Consider the following 7872-nt stretch of genomic DNA (forward strand, 5'->3'; position numbering starts at 1 on the left):
GGTGGTGGAGGATTGGGCAAAATGGGTAACCTGGGGTGGGAAATATTGGTTTCCAGTTATGGAATGAATAAGTCATTGGAATAAAAGGAATAGTATAAGGAATACAGTCAATGATACTGTAATAGCATTTTATGGTGACAAATGGTAGCTACACTTGTGGTGTGCATAGCATAACATATAGAGAAGTTGAATCATTATGTTCTACACCTGAAACTAATACAACGTTGTGTGTCAACTGTACTCAAATAAAAAAATTAAAAATTATATAGAGTGATGTATACACTAAATGCTATAGTATGGACATTTTCATTCCGTTGAAACTTTTTAGTAAATATTATTTTTACTAGTTATGTAATACACAAGCAGATGAATGTCCCATCACATATTTAATCATTGTTGTTATGTTGAACATTAGCAATTTTTTTTAGCAATCTTTTTTTTTTTATTTTTCACTTTTATAACTGAGTTTTGTTAAGCTTGTGCAAACAATATTTTTCTAAATCTCTGGCTATCTCCTTGGGTTTTATTTTAGAATGTTTATTAAACCAAATATTCTCAAAGATTTTGATACATATTTCCCAATATATTGTCATAAATGCACTTAAACAAGACTATCTATAAATTATCAGTTTCTTTGCCTGTTTACCATCATTCATTTTTTAATTTTTTGTCCATTATTTTTTTTTACAAAAGTAATGTATGTATGAAAAAGTCCAAAAGAGAGGTAAGAGAAAATATCCATTATCTCTACCTCCAGAAATAACATTATCAGTTAACAAGATGCATATTTCTTCCTATCCTGAACAGTCACTAAACATAAGGAACATCTTTTCATGTAAAAAATGTCATTTGATTTTATTTTATAAGTACATAATAATTTATCACATGAATGTCATTATTCAATATATTATGGGGCATTTAATTCCAAATTTGTGCTATTCTATAAATGTGCAAAACAGACATCCTTGTATATGTATACAAACATTAGATTAAATTTGAATAGCAGAATTATTAGATTAACAATTATTAACCTCTTGAAATATTTTGATAATTATAGCTAAAGTGTCTTTCAAAAAGTTTACATCAATTTGTGCTTAAATAGCAATACATGAAAGCTTTGTTTTTGCCTGTAAGTTGCCTATTTAATAGGCAAAAGTACTATTTTTTTGATTATGTAAGTTGTTATGCTTTGATTAGTTGTGTTGAATAAATTTTTCTTTCACTGATACTATATTTCATGATATATAGAAGCTAAGTCTCAAGAATCTGATTTTTTCAGTTTCCTTAGACATTTCCTGTGCACACAGAACTTGAAAAATTCTCCCTCAGGGATTTTTTAGGGTTCATCCCAGGGCAGATTTTTACTTTTTTTTTTTTTTTTTTTTAGATGAAATGCTTTCTTGACTCAAAAAATCAATGGCTTTGATATAAATCCTTAAATTAGTGACCACATTTAGCTCTTAATTTTGCATTTGAATTTAGAACATCCAATAGAGTTGCTTCCTCAATAAAACTTGTTTGTTTTTGTTATCACCTTCAGTTTTGTTTTCCTGTTGCATTCCTAGGGATAGAAGATGTTCTGCCAGCAAAAGTATAAAAGGACATGAAATTAAGCAAATCACTTAAAATGTGTCTATGGATTATTAAAAGGCAGTTTGAAGTGTGCTCTATTTTAATTAGTACATGTAAAGTTTATGTAAAGGCCTGATAGGATAGTACCCAGAAAGACACTGGAGACTGAGACAGACTAATATGCTAGAGAAAGGTAACATTTGGAATGAATCTGGGGTTCCATACAAGTTGGAGTAATTGTTTTTCTGATAGTTTCTTGTTACTTAGAAGTAAATTTTAAAACTACAGTTTCTGAGTAACTATGAAGTCAGGATTAGAGGCCAGTACATGAAAAGAAATGAAAATTGGCAAAAGTGCCATTCCATGCTGCTGAGTCAGAAGCAGGTGTCAATACGTCGTCCACTCTGGAGCCTGCAGAGACCAGAAGGAAATTTAATTATATCCTATCAACCTAATAGCTTTTATTCTCTCATAGCATTTGTTGTCATAAATGTCACATGCCAGCCAATTTAGCACTGTAGAAATATCCCAAGAGCTGATGAAAGAGAGGGGCTAAACCTCAGTTTTTAAGACAGAGCTAGGTGTTTGGACACGGTAACCTGTAAGAGATGTATGGAGAGCTGTCACTTGGCCCAATTCCATGGGGGAGAGAAAAGCGTTAGAATCAAAGGGCTCTTGTTACTCTTTGTGAAATGAGTTAGTCATTTCAAGCCAATTCCTCATGGACAGATGTCCAGACAACTGTTGCTGTGGTTACTGTTAACAGTTTTTTTGGGAAGTGACTCAAATCTATATGCCTATATGTAGGATATAATCATTGTATCAGAATGTACTGAACACAGAATCGTGCAAGTAAACTTAGTAATGCTATATAACAGTGCTATAGCATGTTGAGACTTAGAGATGACCCTTGGTCTCAATGTATTTGGACCAATGGAAACAACTACAGATTTTAGAAATTATTAGGAAGTCAAAGAAAGCTTTGAATCTATTTCTGGCACCAATGCATTTTAAGTCTCCAGGAAAATGTATATCTTATTAAAAAAAAAAAAAGGCATAAAAATAGATTTGGCAACTTTCCTTGGCAGTGTGTTCCAGAATATTAAAAACTAGGTTAAGAAAATATTTTTAAGTTTATTCAAGATTCTTTCTGTATAGCATAGGATATTTTTGTTTTCTTTTCTTCTAGTTCTAGGGAAAATAGCTGTAAACATATGTAGGCTAACATTAAATAACTCATCTTTTTTCCCTAAAAATCTTATCTTTAGATAATTCATCAGTTTTAATTTGTGATTATTCGGATTAATAAACAGAGCCCAGCTCATTATAATGCTATGTCAGGAAATAATCACTTGTTTTAGTGTTGTTTTTGCTGTAGGCTGCTGTGCTATTGAAGAAAATTAACTTGCATGGGCATATAAGAGAAGCATCTAAACATGATTTATTATATAGAAATTAGTGATTAGATTTATACATTTTAAATACTGATGACAAAATTATTTAGACCATTTAGTTCAATTGGTGGTGCGGGTTGAAGGTTATACAGGCATCTGTATCCTCTTTGTCACTTTTCTTTAAGCCTTAAATTATTCCAAACCAAGTTTAATTAAAAAGTAATGTGGGAATCTGTTTTAGTAATTACTTACAGACTTGTTGAGGACTACATCTAAAAAGAATTTTAAAGATGATAATCATGGTTTTAAGGAGATGATGATCAATAATAATTATGGCAAAAATTATGATAAATAGCATTAAGAAACACTTTTTCAAAAAATGTTTTATCCTGGGGCACCTGGGTGGCTCGGATGGTTTTAAACATCCAACTCTTGAGGGCGCCTGGGTGGCTCAGTCATTAAGCGTCTGCCTTCGGCTCAGGTCATGATCCCAGGGTCCTGGGATCGAGTCCCACATCGGGCTCCCTCCTCGGGGGGAAGCCTGCTTCTCCCTCCCCCCCTCCTGCTACTTGTGTTCCTGCTCTCGCTATCTCTGTCTCTGTCAAATAAATAAATAAAATCTTTAAAAAAATAAATAAATAAATAAATAAATAAACATCCAACTCTTGATCTCAGCTCGGATCTTGATCTCTGGGTTGTGAGTTCAAGCCCCATACTGGGTTCCACGCTGGGTGTGGAGCCTACTTTAATGATGAAAGACCTTAATGTGAGACAGGAAACCATTAAAATCCTAGGGGGGGACACAAGCAGAAACCTCTTTGACCTCAGCCATAGAAAGTTATTACTAGGCATGTCACCACAGGTAAAGGAAACAAAAGCAAAAATGAACTGTTGGGACTTCATCAAGATAAAAAGCTTCTGCACAGCAAACTCAACAGTCAACAAAACTAAAAGGCAGCCTATGGAATGGAAGAAGATGTTTCCAAACACCATATCTGATAAAGGGTTAGTATCCAAATCTATAAAGAACTTATCAAACTCAACACCCAAAAAACAAATAACCCAGTTAAGAAATGAGCAGAAGACATGAATGGACACTTTTCCAAAAAAGAGATCCAGATTGCAAACATACACTGGAAAAGGTGCTAAACATCATTCACCATCAGGGAAATATGAGTCAAAACCATGATGAGATACCATCTCACACCTGTGAAGATGGCTAAAATTAACAACACAAGAAGCAGGTGTTGGTGAGGATGTGGAAAAAGGGGAACCCTCTTGCACTGTTGGAGGGAATGAAAACTGGTACAGCCACTCTGGAGAACAGTATGGAGGTTCCTCAAAAAGTTATAAATAGAACTACTCTACGATCCAGCAGTTGCACTACTAGATATTTACAAAGGATACAAGAATACAGATTTGAAGGGGTACATGCACTTTGATGTTATAGCATATTATCAACGATAGCCAAACTATGGAGACAGCCCAAATGTCCATTGACTGATGAATGGATAAAGAAGATAAAGAAGATGTGGTGTGTTATATATATATATAACTGAATATTACTCAGCCATCAAAAAGAATGAAATCCTGCCATTTGCAACAATGTAGATAGAGCTAGAGTGTATTATCCTAAGTGAAATAAGTCAGTCAGAGAAAGACAAATACCATATGATCTCACTCATATGTGGAATTTAAGAGACAAAACATGAACATATGGGAAGGGGGAAGGGGAAAAAGAAAAAAAGGAGAAAGGGAAACAAACCGTAACAGACTCTTAACAATAGAGAACAAACTGAGGGTTGATGGAAGGGTATGGGTGGGAGATGGGCTAGATGGGTGATGGGTATTAAGGAGGGCACTTGTTATGATGAGCACTGGGTATTGTATGTAAGTGATGAATCACTGAATTCTACTCCAGAAGCCAATATTAAACTGTATGTTAATAAAAAAACAATGCTTTATCTCATTTGCAATGCTCTTTTTTTATTTCAGTAATTACTGTATTACTGAAGGACACCAGCAAGTTGATAGCTGACTTGCTGCTTTCTTAGTGATTAACATAATCTTCAACCCAAGTCTCAATTTTTATGGAATTTTGAGAAATTAAATATATTAAGGGAAACTCTGACTGGATACATGTGAATGCCTGATTTGACTTAATTAATAAAGTACTAGTGAAAGAAATGTGCTTTATCATGCATATTACAATTATGCAAAGGATAGCAGGAATTTATTTTTCAATGACTGAGTGAAGAGAAGTAAAACACTGAATAATGAAAGTTAAAAAAATATAAACTGCAGAGTAATTTTAGTTCCTGCTGAATAATACCATTCTGTATTAAGGAGAAATATTGTAAATGTAAACATGGTTTCACAGTGTTTATGTTGGGTTGTTTAAAACAAAGCAATACATAATCCTTCAGTCCTACTGCTGTCTGCTTAGTTTCAGGCATAAAAACACTCTCTAAACCAGTAGCTTTCAAACTTGTCTCAGTCTCAGAATGCTTCCATCAAAAGCTCAATAGAAATGTGGAGTGTCCCTGGTTAATTCAGCATGATATTCTAGAACTGGGTCTCTACCTTTCTCTTCTCTCAGGAGTACTTGAATGAGGGCACTACTTGAGTAGAGTTTGGAGTATATTTTGAAAGCCTCTGTTAAAATAGTTGAGATATAGACCCTGGTTGTAGGCTTGGATAGAATGAGAAAGCAAAGAAGGCTTTATTGATTCTTTTACAATAGAGCCTTAGTGATTTTCTCTTGAATCAGTTAAGAAGCTTTCCACTGCAAAATGTATAATGTCCAAACAAAAATGATTTAAGCTAAAAGAAAAATTTTTGTCTCACATAGTTAATAGGTCTCAAGATAGGACTGGCTCCAAAGCCTTAGACATAGGTTTTAATTGCAACATCAAGGACCTGTATTTTTCCATCTCTCAACTCTGCTTTTGGCTGTGTACCTCTATTCTCAGTGACCAAGGATCGGATGGCCTACAATATAGTCACAGAATGACTATAGCTCCTCCAAAGTTAGTGTTTTCTCAGCTTTAGTCCATGACTAAGAACACAAGTATCATTCTAAAGATTTCGGTAAGATGATTCATTGTGCCTTATTGTATCTATCTGGGTCATGAACCCAGTGCCCTGGTTGAATGATGCATTAACTTACTTGGACATAGGTCACAGGCTGTACCTTTGATCCAGATGAAAGCTGCACTTTTACCCATGGAGCTGAGTTTGAGGGTAAGCGTGTTTCCCAGAGACAATCTGAGTAGAGTTAACGGAAGTTTGAGGAATGGACATGAGAAACCAAAAAATAGCAAGTGCTTACTACTTTTCCTAAAATTGATGTAGTTTGTTCATTAACCCATTTCCTAACAAAGCTGTTCTGAGTTTCTACTGTGCTAGTTCTATGTTATTTCCTGTCTAAGTGTTGTCTGTATCTTAATAGAGCCCACTGTAGCACACAAATACATAAAAATCTGTATTACTCTATCTAACTGTCTGGAAATTATTCACTATGTGCCTTTTTAATAGAATGTATGCATTCACTAAATATTTGAAGTTGAAAAAAGTCCTCACCACCATCCCCCATTTCCACACATTTCAGTGTTACTGGCAGAAGGCTGCAAATGACTTTGGGTTTGTTAATCAGATTCAGTAAGAAATAGAGGAAGAAAAATTGTACATTCCATGTGTTGAGCATTAGATTAGGTATAAATTCTGACCAAATATCTGCTGCCTGAAAGAAACCTCTGAGGAATTACACAAACCTTCTTCTTGCTTAACTCTCAAACATGAAAAGGACGTGATGATGAATAACTTTTGTACAAATAACATATAAATCATAAGATGTAACAATTCTATTCTGAGTGAAATAATAAATATAACTTTATGAAACAAGGTAATATGAAACAGATTATATGATAGATTGATAGAAAATTAAATGTGAATTTCAATGGCATGTTACATTAAAAAGTCAGTGCTATTTCAAAAACAAATGAACATATGGTTCTCTTCAGAATGATACCTACTATCATTACTAAGCTCAATTTTTACTATCTATGAAGGAAAATAAGTAATTAACAAGAAGGGAATTTATAGAAAAGTTTAAATGATAAAAACAATGGAATAATTGTCATAAGATTTGCACACACTAACATGCAAAATTTTAAAGTTTCATGCACAATTTACCTAAAAAGATGAAAAACATATTATGTGATCTCATATGCAATAAGCAAGCCTAAATATGAATCCCTTCATAATGTCTTTATCTGAAAATAATTTTATAACCTCTTCCTAATGGGAGCAAAATGGTTAAACAAGAGCACTTTAAATGGTTCATCAAGAATGAATTGGAATAATAATCAGAAATATCATAGAAAATCACAAAAAGTACAAGATGCATATATAAGTAGTAGGCCCTGTTGTGTTTTCTCTTTCCAAGCACACCGGAGCAAGCTATAAAATGTGATGCATTGCCATGGCATGCTGCCAGGTCACAGGCTGCTTAGAGGAGGGAGGCATTGTTGCAAAGATAGACATGTCATGGGTAGATAATACATACAGAGAACAAATATTTAGCACAAGGTGGAGTCCGAATAGCCTTCTTAACTTGAGAGGAAATTACAGCAATAAGAGTATACCTTTTAGGTCTCAGAATATGACATCTGGACTTTTTGTGGTTACAGTGTGACTGAAAGTTCTCTATAGATGATATAGATATCTAGCCCAGTAAGGTGTGATACAGAGTCTTCCAAACCTTGACTGCATAAAGGGAAGTTCCAAGGTACCTGGGTGGCTCAATCGGTTAAGCGTCTGCCTTTGGCTCGGGTCATGATCCCAGGGTCCTGGGATTGAGCCCTGCATCAGGGCTGCCAGCTCAGTGGGGAGTCTGCTTCTCCCT

Source organism: Mirounga leonina, unplaced genomic scaffold (assembly GCF_011800145.1).
Source record: "Mirounga leonina isolate KUSES-001 unplaced genomic scaffold, KU_Mleo_1.0 Mir_125, whole genome shotgun sequence".
Lineage (NCBI taxonomy): Eukaryota > Metazoa > Chordata > Mammalia > Carnivora > Phocidae > Mirounga > Mirounga leonina.